This window comes from Lissotriton vulgaris, chromosome 10, assembly GCF_964263255.1.
Source record: "Lissotriton vulgaris chromosome 10, aLisVul1.2, whole genome shotgun sequence".
Classification (NCBI taxonomy): domain Eukaryota; kingdom Metazoa; phylum Chordata; class Amphibia; order Caudata; family Salamandridae; genus Lissotriton; species Lissotriton vulgaris.
Window position 1 is genome coordinate 867,949,921 of NC_141698.1, and position 13,238 is coordinate 867,963,158.

A 13,238-nucleotide genomic window follows, 5' to 3' on the forward strand; every position below is an offset into this window, starting at 1 on the left:
GCCGTGGTCCGCTCTAAGGAGGCCCAGGCTCGTCGCCACCTGGGCAATGTCCTGCTGGAGGGCCGAGCGTGTGGTCGCGATCGCCTCCAGGACCCGGTCAAATTGTTGCTGCAATGGCGCACCACCAGAACTCTCCGGATCTCCACGTTCTTCTTTGTCCGGGGCCTCCGAGTCTGAAGCGGCTGGGGTGGTCCCCTTGGCTCCCCTCGGCTTCCCCATGGCGCAGGAGTCACACGGTGGAGAGCCAGTCAGAGGCGCCACCGAGTGCGGTCGTCGGCTATGTCTCTCTCGGCTAGTGGCCTTCGGGCCGAGGGCGGGCGATCTCCACCACCAGGGCCTGTTGGACCTCCACAACTTCGGGCCGCGCCACCACCGCGTCGTCGGAGGGCACTGAGGAGGAGGCGGGGACAATCGGCGCCAGGTCGGGCAGGCCCGTTTGGCCGATGAGGATCTGGAACGAGGGCCTCCAACACCACCGGAGACTTTGTGGCGCCAAGTCGCCGTGCTGCCCATGGAAGTCAGTCACTCTGGGGGATGCAGCCAGGCACGGCTCAGGGGGTCGGGACCGCAGCCAGGGCCGCCAGGCATCTGTGAGTCGAAGTCTACTGTAGTGTGGGCATCCGATCATCCAGGAGCGATCAGCGTGTCCGAAGTCCGATCAGAGCGACATCCAGACCATCACATCACAGGGAGATGAAAAGGTGGAGGGCGCGCTGTAGCTAGTGACGCCCCTCCAGCCTAAAGGTCCCGACCAAGGGGACAAAGAGGTCCGGGCGCCATGTTGGGCAACACTCCGCGGGACCACAAACTTCGACTTCCCGTCGGATCAACTCATGCTCGAGTTGCACCAGGTGCCTCGACGGTTTGCGGGGACTAGGGTGCCCCACGGCCTCCGATCTGCAGGATAATCACGGGCTCAGTCCCGGAGCCGAGCTCTCAGGCGACCATCGCCATCGGCGTCCAATCCACGCCCTCCCTGAAATGAGTTTTATCATGCGCATACTTTGCCCAATGGGCGTCAAGGCGCCGAATTCAAATAGTACAGCTCGCAGATCAGACCAGCATTCTCTTATTGGTAGGCTTTGGTAAAGCACCACGTCTTAAGGGCCTTTTTAAACAAATCAATTGAGGGTAGGGTTTTAACCTCAATTGGGAGAGAGTTCCAGAGCTTAGGAGCGGCGACAGAAAAAGCTCTCGCTCCCCATCTGGCTAGCCTTGTGCGGGGCACTACCAGTTGAAATAACCCAGCAGATCGAAGAGATCTGGTTGGGATATAGCGGGTAAGCAGGGACCCAAGTGCATCGCTTATGCCAGCCGCAAGAGCTCTGTATGTAAGGCATAGAATCTTAAAAAAGACTCTATGCTGAACAGGGAGCCAATGTAGATCTCTCCTGGCAGTCGTGGCTGAAGATGCCAAAGGAAGGGCCAGAACAAAACGTGCTGCAGCATTCTGCACGATTTGCAGTCGATGGATAAGGCCCTTGTTGGACTCCACATAGAGGGAGTTGCAATAATCAAGCCTGGAGCCAACAAGAGCGACTGCAATCTTCTTCCGAGCCTGGAAAGAGAGATAGTTACGGATCCTATTTAAAATCCTGATAACACCCCAGCATGTGGCCACGGTCCTATTTACTTGGAACGTCATAGAAAGTGAGGTGTCAAAAACCACGCCGAGATTTCTGGCTGATTGGGAGGGAGTGGGGCAGATGCCAAGAGATGAAGGCCACCACTCGCTCGACCAAACATCTTGGCTTCTCCCAAAGACCAAGACCTCTGTCTTGTCGCCCTTTAGCTTTAGGGAATTGATGATCATCCAGTCTGCTACATGCTGCATGCATGACCTAAAGCTAATGGCGGATGTATGGACAGAGGAGTGAGCCAGTGACACCATGATCTGGGTGTCGTCGGCGTAGGACACCACCTCCATCCACATAGAGGGAGTTGCAATAATCAAGCCTGGAGCCAACAAGAGCGACTGCAATCTTCTTCCGAGCCTGGAAAGAGAGATAGTTACGGATCCTATTTAAAATCCTGATAACACCCCAGCATGTGGCCACGGTCCTATTTACTTGGAACGTCATAGAAAGTGAGGTGTCAAAAACCACGCCGAGATTTCTGGCTGATTGGGAGGGAGTGGGGCAGATGCCAAGAGATGAAGGCCACCACTCGCTCGACCAAACATCTTGGCTTCTCCCAAAGACCAAGACCTCTGTCTTGTCGCCCTTTAGCTTTAGGGAATTGATGATCATCCAGTCTGCTACATGCTGCATGCATGACCTAAAGCTAATGGCGGATGTATGGACAGAGGAGTGAGCCAGTGACACCATGATCTGGGTGTCGTCGGCGTAGGACACCACCTCCATCCACATAGAGGGAGTTGCAATAATCAAGCCTGGAGCCAACAAGAGCGACTGCAATCTTCTTCCGAGCCTGGAAAGAGAGATAGTTACGGATCCTATTTAAAATCCTGATAACACCCCAGCATGTGGCCACGGTCCTATTTACTTGGAGCGTCATAGAAAGTGAGGTGTCAAAAACCCCGCCGAGATTTCCGGCTGATTGGGAGGGAGTGGGGCAGATGCCAAGAGATGAAGGCCACCACTCGCTCGACCAAACATCTTGGCTTCTCCCAAAGACCAAGACCTCTGTCTTGTCGCCATTTAGCTTTAGGGAATTGATGATCATCCAGTCTGCTACATGCTGCATGCATGACCTAAAGCTAATGACGGATGTATGGACAGAGGAGTGAGCCAGTGACACCATGATCTGGGTGTCGTCGGCGTAGGACACCACCTCCATCCCCTGCGATCTTACTAGTCTAGCAAGGGGGGCCACATAGATGTTAAACAGGGTTGGACTAAGGGCCGACCCCTGTGGCACCCCACATTGCAATGACTTAGCAGGGGAGAGGAAATTTCCAAGCTTTACTCTCTGTTCTCTACCAAGGAGAAAGGAGTTAAGGAGATTCAAAGCCGACCCAGTGACCCCTGCCTCCCTAAGCTGAGATGTTAAAATGGCGGGAGACAGGGTATCAAACGTGGCTGTGAGATCTAGTAGGACCAGTACTGTAGTTTGGCCACTATCCACTTTGCGTCAGATGTTATCTACTACAACAGTGAGTGCGGATTCAGTACTGTGGTACTTTCTTAATCCGTGCTGTGTGTTATCAATATACTCACTGGTCTCAAGAAAAGTGGAGAGGTGAGAATTGAGGTGTGCCTCCAGTATTTTTGCAGGAGCCGGGAGCAGAGAGATTGGCCTAAAGTTTTTAAGAAGGCCGGGATCCAAGGACGGTTTCTTAAGGAGAGGCTTCACAATAGCCTTCTTCCACACTGATGGAAAAGAACCCTGGACAATAGCCCTATTCATAACTTCCAGCATAGGCGGAAGAATGCTGTTTCTACACTCCTTAAGTATTTTTAACGGTAAGGGATCCATAGGGGAGGAAGATTTAGTCCTATCGAGTAGGAGGTTCAGTCCTTCCAAAGACAATAAGGGAAATTGCATAAGTAGTTTGGAAGGGCCTTCACCCAGAGTGTCCAAACTGGCTATAGCAGCAGGAATATCCTTATCCAAGAAGTGGCATTGGGCTTCTAAGGCGATGTGAATGTCCGAGATTTTGCTGTGAAAGAAGTCGGAGATGTTATTGCATAGATCCTGAGAACTGACTACAGGATCAGGGAGTTGGAGAGAGCATAGTGAATCAGCAATTTTAAAGAGTTCCCGAGATGAAGTTAGGGAACCAGTATGATTGGAAAAATACTCCTGCTTTTCCACTATAACTCTCTGTTTGTAATCCCGTAAGGTGGACTTATGAACCTCTCGATCTTTCGGATCCCAGGATTTCCTCCATCTTCTCTCGCTGCTCCAACACCCTTGTCTTAAAAATCTCAGATGTTCAGAGAACCAGGGTGCAGTGGGTTTCTGCCGGGATACATATCGAAGGGAGGCAGGGGCAAGCTTTTCCACGGTGCTAGTAATAGAGTTCATAAGTTCTTGAGCTGCCTCATCCGCATCCTTTAGGGAGAGAGACCCCGGGATCCGGATATGAGAAGCAATAGAGTCATCGGTAATATTTCTAAAGTTTCTCCTGAGGGTAAATGAAGTAGCAACATGATTAGCTAAGGGCAGGGCAGGAAGAGCAAATTCCAGCGGTACTGCAAAATGATCTGTCCAGACCAACGGAAAAGGCGGGCCAGTGGATAGCCTAGAATCACTAGAGAATACCCCATTGAGGATATGGCCTGCCTTGTGTGTTGGGCTGCTCACCAACTGAGCAAGGTCACAAGCTCGGAGTGACTCCATTAATGTCAGGGTATTCTTTGAGTTGATTTCATCAAGATGGAAATTGAAATCACCCAAGACGGAAAGATTGGATTTTCCGAAATAGGGTTCTAGGATTCTGAGTAGATCTGAAGAGAAACTAGCCCTAGAGCCAGGTGGCCTGTATATGAGTATCCCAGTGAAAGAGACAGATGGCGCACACAAAATGCAAAAATAAAATGCCTCGAATCGATCTCCAGGCATTGATAAAGATTTGACAGTGCAAGGAATAGAAGATTTAAAAAGAACGGCGATTCCTCCACCTCTACACAACGGTCTATCCTGCCTATGGAGAGAATATCCATCAGGGATGGCCAAGAGTAAATCATGACCGGAGGAATCCGAGGCCCAGGTCTCCGTGATAAAAACCCAGTCCGGCTGTCTTTCTTCCACAAATTCGTGGAAGGCAACATTATGCTTTATCAGCGATCGCGCATTAATTAGGAAACCAGTTTTAGGCTGCGAGACAGAAAGGCATCCCGAGCGCGAACGGGATCTGATGGGACTGGGAGCGGGGCAGCGAAAGGAAACCTTACATGTCATGCATCGCTGAGAATGCAAGATTCCTTCAGGAGAGAAGCGGTGAGGGCATCGCTGCTCTGATGGTCTAAAAGCCATGAGTTCCGACATAGAGTATTGCCTCGCCACCTCATAGAGTGGGGGGGGGGGTGCCAGCCGAGTCCAGCCCGCATGCAGCACGTCCTCAGCGCGGACGGGCGCAGACGGGCTGAACTCAGGCGTAACTCCGGCGAAAGTCCGGCGATCCCGCTGCGCGATGACGCTGCGCGTAGGCATGGCTGCTATTTATGCCGGTCAAGCCTCCTAAATGAGGACTAGACCGCGATGTGACTCACCCCTCACCCAATATGGCCGCCAACGAGACAGTGGCGAGGGACCCACGAAATGCGGTGCTTGTTCCAATTTACCGTGCAAGTAAAGATGACAGCGTGCAGGTAAGTGTGGCCGGCAATATTAAAAGCAGGGGAAAGGTGGTGATAACCTAAATTAACCTAAGAGACAAAACGGGAGATTAAAAATGAGCAACTAGCTACACAATAACAGAGCGCTGCACAGAAATGCGCTGAGGCTGAATGAGAGCTCGCCTAAGATTTGCCTGCTATTTATGCCGGTCAAGCCTCCTAAATGAGGACTAGACCGCGATGTGACTCACCCCTCACCCAATATGGCCGCCAACGAGACAGTGGCGAGGGACCCGCGAAATGCGGTGCTTGTTCCAATTTACCATGCAAGTAAAGATGTTCACTCAGATGGACCTGTTCTAGATGGGATACTATTTCTGCAACTGCTGGGACGGTAATTTCTATTTGTCTGATAGTGGAGTTTGGATGTCTACCATAATTCATATAAAATGGTGAATAACCGGTGGACACGTTCTTAGCATTATTATGGGCAAACTCAGCTGCCCATAGATAATCCAACCAATTTCCTTCTTTTTTCAGAAGGAATAGTCTTAAATATTGTTCCAGCTCCTGATTCACCCTCTCTATCTGACCATCGGTCTCTGGATGGTAACTTGCGGAATATCTCACTTCAGTTCCCAATCCTTTCATAAAAGATTTCCAGAATCGGGAAATGTACTGAGCCCCTCGGTCAGAGATAAAGATTTTGGAAATCCCATGTATCCTGACGATTTCAGTACTAAAATGAGTAGCTAACTGTTTGGCATTTGGAGCCCCTTTTAAAGCGGTGAAATGGACCATTTTGGTAAATGAGTCAACTACCACTAATATGGTGTTGTAGCCTTGACTGAGGGGTAAATCTGTGATGAGGTCTAGGGTGACTGTATGCCACGGGTAAGGTGAGGTGGGCAAAGGTTGAGGTAGTCCTTTCGGGACCCGTCGTTCAGATTTTCCCAGGGCACAGCCTCGCACGTCTTAACATATTCTTCAATATTCTTGGACATACCTGGCCACCAATAATGCCTCTTAATCAATTCCTTTGTCTTCCCTTCTCCCTTATGTCCCGCTAATTTTGCATCATGACAATCTTGCATTACTTGCAGTTGTAACTCCTTGGTAGGTATGAACAAGGTATCCTGAAAGTATGGCAGTTGATGAATGATTTTTCTATCTTCTCCTTCCTTTACCCAATCCTGTAAGGCTTCCTCATCCATTACCTCCAAGATACTTTTTTCTATATTGACTGAGGTAATTGCTCCAATTATTCTGTCCTCCGGAATAATTGATTGATTTTCCAGTGGAGTCTTTTGATTCTCTGTATCAATCCTGGACAAGGCATCCGCCTTCCCGTTTTGAGCTCCTGGTCTGTAAGTAATCACGAAGTCATAATCGGCAAAATACAGTGACCATCTCAACTGCCGGGGTGTAAGTGTTCTTGCAGTCTTTATAAACTTCAGGTTACGATGGTCTGTAAAACTGTCACTTGGTGCTGAGCTCCCATGAGATAATGGCGCCATTCCTTAAAGGCATCTTTTATTGCCAATAACTCCTTCTCCGTGATGGTGTAGTTAACTTCAGCAGGAGTCAGTTTCCTTGATCTATGGGCAACTGGATGTAGTTGACCAGTCACTTTATTCCTCTGTGATAGGACTCCACCAACCCCTTGATCGGAAGCATCAGTCTCCACATAAAATGGCTCAGTGGGATCCGGATGTTGTAGAATGGGGGCTAATGTGAAATCCAGTTTCAGAGCTTCGCAAGGTTCCTCAGCTTCTTTTGACCATTCAAATTGGATTCCTTTCTTCAACAGCTTAGTGAGAGGCAATATTTTATGGGAGAATTCACTAATGAACCGCCGGTAGAAATTCGCAAATTCAATGAAGCTCTGGACCTCCTTGACACTCGTTGGAGCCTTCCACTTGATAACTGCTTCGATTTTCTTCTTGTCCATTAGAAATCCATTAGGTGAAATTACAAAACATAAGAACTCTACTTGGGTTACACTGAACGCACACTTTTCCAATTTCACAAACAATCGATTGTCTTTTAGCCTTTGTAGAATTCCTTTGACTTGAGCTTGATGCTGTTTAGTATCGGAGGAATAAATAAGAATGTCATCGATATATACGATTGCACATTGATTTATGTACTCCTTCAGGATGTCATTTATGAAATGTTGGAAGGCTGCCGGGTCGTTACACAGCCCGTAGGGCATAACCTGGTACTCAAATAATCCAAATCTCGTCCGAAAGGCGGTCTTCCACTCGTCGCCCTCCCGCATCCTAACCAAATGGTAGGCCCCTCTCAGGTCGAGCTTAGTAAATATCCGAGCTCCTTTTACCTGGTCCAGCAAGACTGAAATCAGCGGAAAAGGATAATGATTCTTCTTGGTAATCTTATTGATGGCACGGTAGTCGATGCACGTCCTTAATTCGCCCTCCTTCTTTGGCACCAAAAATAATGGCGACGAAACTGGGGATTGGGAAGGTCGAATATATCCATTTGCTAAATACTTGTCCAAGTATTCTTTCAGATGCTGGTGTTCCTTCTCAGTCAAGGCATACACCCTACTGCAGGGCAAATTTGAACCTGGCTCGAATTCCACTTTGGAGTCATATGTTCTATGAGGGGGAAGTTGCTCAGCCTCCACCTCGCTAAACACATCCTTAAATTCCCTATATTCTTCTGGAATTTCTTGAACATTGATGGCGCATACTGACTCTCCTGTCTGACACAGTGAATAGGCTGGGTTTACCTCTTGGTCTCTTTTGTGACTTCCAAAACAATTATCCAGACAATAATCTGAATTCATCCTTATGGTTCTTGTACTCCAATTAATCATTGGGTTACGTTCGGTGAGCCAGGGAAGCCCAAGTATTAGTTCAAATTGAGGAGCGCCAATCAAGTTGAATTGGATCTTTTCTTCATGCGCATCATTTGAATGAAGATGAATGACCTCAGTATGACTCACAATTGGGCCGGATGATAAATTGGTCCCATCTACGGCTCTGAATGGTTCACTTTTAGACTTCTTGATAGCTTGTATTCCCACCTTATTCGCAAATTTTAAGTCACAAAAGTTTCCAGTGGCCCCAGAATCGATCATCACGGAAACCTCTGTCAATACGATGTCTCTAAATCTTATATCCATTGACAGAATGAGATGAGGCGCTGCCGACTGCAATGTATTGGCCACTCGGTGTTGCTCTGGAGTCTTACTTGTCAACGCATCCACCTGTTCAACTCCTCCAACAGGTGGTGCCGTTAGTTTTCCTTCGCCTTGAAGGTTGTCTTAGGTTTCTTTGGACAGTTTCTCACGAAATGGCCTCCAGACCCGCAATACATACAAAGATTATTGTTTCTTCTCTTCTCTTTTTCTTCCTTCGACAAAGGACCGCGTATTGTTCCGATCTGCATGGGTTCCACACCAGATTCTCCATCATGACTTCGGCTATTCTCCGTTCCAACCCTGTCAAACCTGGGAACTGTTGGTCTAAAATCCTTCCTTTTCTCACCTTTCCTTTCGCCTTGCCAAAAGTCTATTTCTAGCACTAGATCCACCAACGCCGAAATCTCTGTCGGTCGGTTAGGTATTGGCGCCAACACATCTTTGAGCTCATCCTTCAGGCCGCGATAGAAATCTGCCGCTCTCTTGCTTCCCGGCCAATCCGTTTCCACTACCAGTTTGTTAAATTGGGCCAGATAGGACACTAGGTCCCGATTGCCGTGTTTCAAGTCCAGCAATTCATTGTCTACTGCTTGTGATATTCTTCTTCTGTCGAAGATTCAGAGAAATTCTTTCTGGAACTCTTCATAATTCCGTAGAATTGGGTCATTCTTGGTGATTAAGGGCAAGGACCACGATGCTGTGTCTCTGCTCAGATATGACAACACAAAAGCAACTCTTGACTGCGCGTCTGGGAAAATTGAAGGACGACATAAGAAGTGGAGCGAACACTGGGTAATAAAGATTTGGGCCTTTTGTGGATCTCCACTAAATCTTTCCGGAGCTGCTAAAGGAATAACGGGGGACAGGGAATGTATAACTTGGGTGGTCATTCTGTTTGCACTTTCGGATAAAGACCCTTGCCCATCTTGCCCTGAACTAAAAGGCTGTCTTAAACGTTGTGCCAGTTCAGCCGTTTCTTTTCTAGAATTTATTACTTCAGATCTAAGGTTCTGATTTTCCCCTCTAATTGCACTTAGTTCTTTTTGGATGGTGTCTAGTATAACTCCTAACCCCTGCATATCTATCCCTTCTGCCATCACTGTTCGGGTGCTAAGTGCAACTTGGGCACTTCACTCTGTCAGGGTCCAAGAAAACTTTTTGAATTTCTTTAACTGCACAGGAACAGAGATGTCTTTTTCCCAAATCCACCCCGAACAACCATCCGGAGCTCAATTTGCACGAGTGTCTATATAGTTATTCCAGGAGGAAGGGGAATATTGGATAAAATATTAAAAAGAGAGAGAGATAGAAGAGACTGTCCTGGCTGGCTCCTTTTAACCTGTCCGACCTGCAGACCTTTTTATAACTGGAACCTATGAGGAAAAAAGATTATTAATATCTATAATGTTCCTACTCTGTCGTGCTCTAAATCTTGTGACTTATTACTACACCTACCAGTGTACTTCCAAGATGTAACCTCTCTTCTGTGGCGTACTAGGATTTGATAGCTATGCTATTCCTTTATTTTTCTTCTGGAACTCTGAAGTCAGCTATCTTCCTTACTGCTCTCTCTTAATTCGGTTGTTCTGTGTGTTTAAAATCACAGAATGTTATTAGTGAGCATTTCCTCTCTATTGCTAACTAATACTAACTGTTTTTTCACTTTACTTACTTATCATGTAGGTGTGTAATCCCTTGAATGTCTTTTTCTAACTTCTTATTATTCGCTTTTATTTTCCTGTAGGTTTTTCGCAATACTCATTTGCCTTCAGGTAAGTACTTTAATACAATTCTTTAAATACTTTTCAAATCTCTCAGTTACTTATTGGAACTGCAACCACTCGGGTGTCGAATACCTCTAAACAACGGTGAGTTTTTCAGTTAAGTTACTTTACTAGAAAAACCTCTAATTCAAACGAACTCGGCAACTTCGTCTTCGTCTTCCAAAAACCGCGACCACTCCGGCTCAAGGACTCGGTGAAGCGCGCAGATGATAATCAGCGCGCGCTTCACCTGAGCTCCAGAGCAACTGGGGTAAACGACTAGACTGCGCAGTTGAACGTACAACCGGCAACCATCCTGGAGTGCTGAATCTGCATCAGCCTCGACCAAGAAGTCTGCGCTGGCGCAATCTTTCTCCTGACGACCTCTGGTGTATGAAAGTGGCAAGCTGAGGGGTAAGGATCCTGACAGAGAGCATAAGCACTTTATCATAAAAACAATCCTGCTTACAACATAGGCAGCCTTTCACCGTGGTGCAAGGGTGGCTGTGTAGGCGCTAGCCTGCCGAAATGACACCAGCGCAAGAGAGGAGGACAATAATGTGCCAAATTGAACAAATACAGCACGTTCCTGCCCTTTCCCTGTGAGGCAGGGCAGCACAGCAATGTGACTTGCTGAGCCACACTTGTCATAAATATGCCCCATAGAGTAGATTTTAGAAGTTGCCTCCAAATACTTCAATCAAAAGTGATAGTAACAACCTTGTATTGCTGTTTGTGGAAGAATTTTTAGGATGTTTGAATCCTGGTATATCTATTATTATTTTTTGTGGTGTGTAGTTGTTTCTTTTATTTATTTTAGTTAGGGTTAACCTCTTCCATGCTCATGACGAGCTGAGCTCGTCATGAGCCATGGTGCTCCGGTGCTCATTACGAGCTCAGCTTGTCATGGCCCATGGAACACTCACACATGGGGATAATTCCCCCGCTGTGCTGAACGTTCCACGGAGCCAATGCACCTGTGAAGAGCTGAGCTTGTCATGAACACAGGAGCACTGTATATCATGACGAGCTCAGCTCGTCATGAGCATGCGGGCGCTTTGTGCGCACCCTCCCCCCCAGCACAGCGGGGGAATAACCCCCGCAGCGTAGGTGTTAAGAGTTTGGAACAGGTATTACTATGTTTATTAGGTAGTAGAGCATTTACAAATGGTATGTTAGTGTTTTCTTGTACTCACCATGAACGGTGTATGTGTGGGTGAATGGTTTGGGACATATTTTGAATGTGCAATCCATCATCCTTGTTTTATTAAATTAATTGTGGTACATAATACTATGATACATTTTTCGTTGATTAGGTTATCATACAAAAGTAAGTGTAACTCATATGTAAAGATATAGGGCCTGATTTCAATGTCGATGGAATTCTTTGGCCCGACATCCAGTCAGCGATCTCGAACGCCTGATTAGGATGCGACTGAACACTGTTTAGTCTCTTTCCTACATTTCACTATGGGGTGTAATGCATTCTACTAGGTCAATGTTCTGAAGCACACCCTCGTTTTAACTTTTACAGTTCCTTTCATCATTTCCTCAAATTTGGCGTGCAGCACCCGGAAGTGCTCCATTCCTTTAGCACTTGAATGTATAACACATGAACAGCATGGAATTCGCAACCCTGCGGATCACCAGCTGTTCAGATGTAATGCATGCTTCCATAGTGAAATGGATCAACAAGGAGGCACCCTGGGTGCCCCCTTGGCCTCCAAGCAGGGGCTGCGCACCAAAGGGTGCCCTGCTGATGGCCCCCAAACAAGCTTTCTGACATGGTTTCCAAGTCAGACAGGCCAGCATGGAAACCATGTTGGAAACAATGCATTTTGATCTCAAGTGCAGAAAGGCCCGCCCTTGAGATTACTGGCTAATTTCCAACTGGAGAGCCAATTTGAAGCTGGCCGGAATGACCAGCCATTTTACTTCCTGACTGCCTATATCTGAATTAGGCCTGCAGAAAGTAAACCGAGGAGCCCATTACGAAGCAGCTCGGAAGGCTCCGACCGTCGGATAAAGCGTTCTGAACTGCATTGTAATCGGCCCCTTAAGTGTTCAGCAATTTGGATATCTTGGTGTCTCCAAGTTGCAGGAGGGGTGTCAGTGGTGGCTTTTTTAGTTTGTGCTACTAATCGTTTTAAGGTAGGTAAAGTGGTAGCTGGCATTTGATGTCCTAGGATAATGTGGGTAGTACATCTTTTAATATTTTAGCTGTGGGCTCTTGAGAACTGGTATTTGCCTCTTTTACATTTTGTAGTACATGCCTTTCTTTGATTTCTGTGACATTTAGGCAACTTTGATCAGAAATGTAGGGATAGAAAACCTTGGGAAACTGGTTTAGTTGGACTCTCGGTTCTGCATGCCTTTCGGTGGGAGTTGGTGGTGAGTGCATGAAGGAGAAGTCAAGCTGCCCTGGACTCAAATTGGTCAATTAGAGGTAGCACAACCGCTCTCCCGCGTGGGGCAATGAGGGTCTTAACAGAGATACCTTATATCCCACAATGTCCTGGCTTTTTGGCAGCACACTTAGTGCAGTTCATTGAAATAAAACACATATATGTGTTCTACTTGTCATGTTGTTGAAATGTTGCATGATATGAGAACCAAAATAAAATGTGTGCTGAATTTTTACTGTGCTACATGCAGCATCCTTACAATTAAGTGCAGGTGCTTCAACTTATGGCATAGTGTTCAGTCCAGGCTTAAACTGGCACACATTAGGCAGTGAACATGATAAACATAATGGGGCTCTGTGATTGTTTTAGGCTTTGACATTTGTGGAGAATGCGAGGAAAAATTATAAACATGTTTGTTTGATGAGTAGTAGTGGATTATCTTTAAGTGTTCTGAGCGGTCTATAACTTGCAGGTTTACCTCAGGAATTATTAGATAAAAAGAAGATTAAAATGAAGAGGAATTTATGTGACTCTTAATTGAGAGGCAAAAGGAGGGAAGTTTCCAGCACAGAAGGCTAGATTTCAAGTGTGAAATCCACAATATTGAAGGTCTGTTGACTCCCAGTGGGGCTAATCAATGCCCAATAATGTTTATCCC